The 1887-nt window shown below is 38.5% G+C and overlaps 1 protein-coding gene across 1 annotated transcript in view; it reads right to left on the bottom strand.

Annotated features, from left to right (window-relative positions):
* The window catches only part of ERICH6 (glutamate rich 6), a 99437-nt gene that overhangs the window by 59084 nt on the left and 38466 nt on the right, over positions 1 to 1887 (bottom strand). The window lies entirely within an intron of this gene.

Raw genomic sequence — 1887 nt, 5'->3', positions numbered from 1 at the left:
GCAGAGCAGTCATGAGCTTGTGACTCCCTCCGGATTGAAAAAGAGAACCGTGTCCTCAGTTGCCAGCCCTTTCCTCGCGTGCCTCTGTACCTCTGCACTTTGCTTCTGCACCTCCTCTAAGTCTCAGTGTGCTTTTCTCTTTCCTTCTAGTTGTAAAATTTCCACTCAGCCATCCTGTGGTTCTGGAAGATGTCCGTTTTGTCTTTTAGTTGTATTTTTGAAGTGATTGTGTGAAGCAGCAATTTCCTGTGTTTACCTATGCTGCCATCTTGGTTTCCGGTCTGGATTTTTTTATTGTGGTGTTGTTTCCTAGTGTCCTTGGTTCTTTTACATGTGTGCTGGTAATTGAACTTGAAAGATAATTTATAGGAGTAATTAGAGGGCTGGATGAGTAATATTCCTCCAGATAGTTTTTGTATTTGATTTTGTCAGGTACTTCAGTTCACTGCCACCCCTTAAATTCTGTGTCACCCAAGAGAAACAAACCTCAGCTCATAATTTAACTTCTAGGAATCTATTCTTAGGAATTATACTTACATAAAAAATAAATGTAGCCCTAACCAGTTTGGACCAGTGGATAGAGCATCAGCCTGTGGATTCAAGGGTCCCAGGTTCGATTCCGGTCAAGGGCATATACCTGGGTTGCGGGCATATCCCCAGTTGGGGGTGTGCAGGAGGCAGCTGATCGATGTTTCTCTCTCATCGATGTTTCTAACTCTCTATCCCTCTCCCTTCCTCTTTGTAAAAAAAAAAATCAATAAAATATGTTAAAAAAATAAATAAACGTATACACAAAGATATTCAAAGCAATGTTATTTTGTATAACAAAAAAACTGTTGATAATCTGTATGTCCAATGTGAGGGGAATGTTTAGATAAATTATATGAAAAAGCACATAGATATTAAAAAATAATGTTAATATAAGCCAAACAATATCATGGTAAATATTTTTTATAATTGAGTTTAAAAGGAGGTAAAAATTACATATCTCTATATATAAAAGCCTAAGTGACCCAATGACCGGTTGACTGGTCACTATAATGCGCAGTGACCACCAGGGGGGCAGACACTCAATGCAGGAGCTGCCCCCTGGTGGTCAGTGCGCTCCCACAGCCAACCTACTGTGGCCAGCCAACCTCCCACAGTCTCTCCTCTTAGCTGGCCAGCCCCTATTGGCCCCCATCAGGACTGGGTGAGAATGGCCCCAATCGGCTCTGATCACCAGCGAGGCTGAGGGACCCCACCCAAGCACGAAATTGTGCACTGGGCCTCTAGTATAATATAATTATAAGTATGTTAACAAACACCAATGCATAAAAATGTCCACAATGGGTATTGTCTAACAGAACTTTTGGATCATAAAAATGTCCTATAGCTGCCTTGCAATTTGGTAGCAATTAGTTACACACAGCTATTTAATACTTGATATGTGGCTAGTATAACTAAAGAATTACAGTTTAGCCCTGGCTGGAGGCTCAGTGGTTACAGCATCAACCTACAAACTGAAGGGTCCAGGGAGCACCTACAGGAGGCAACCAATCAATGTATCTCTCTTACATCAATGTTCCTCTCTCTCTCTGTCTCTCCTCTATTTTCCATTCTCTCTAAAAAAATCAATGGAAAAAATATCCTCAGGTGAGGATTAACAACAGTAACAAAAGAGAATAACAGCTTAAATTCTATTTAATTTTAGTTATTTTAAATTTAGCTGTATGTAATAGTATGCAATATAGGCTTTTGCAGGTCTAGAAAATATTGAAATATTAATGATCTCTTTTGGAAGTGGTTGAGAGTTGTAGTGTCTTTTCCCCTTTCTTTTTTTTTATTTATTTATTTTTATTTATTTATTTATTATTATTTTTAAAGATATATTTTATATTTTTTACA

This window comes from Myotis davidii, unplaced genomic scaffold, assembly GCF_000327345.1.
Source record: "Myotis davidii unplaced genomic scaffold, ASM32734v1 scaffold1327, whole genome shotgun sequence".
Taxonomy (NCBI): domain Eukaryota; kingdom Metazoa; phylum Chordata; class Mammalia; order Chiroptera; family Vespertilionidae; genus Myotis; species Myotis davidii.
This window is presented reverse-complemented; position numbering and strand designations above follow the sequence as displayed.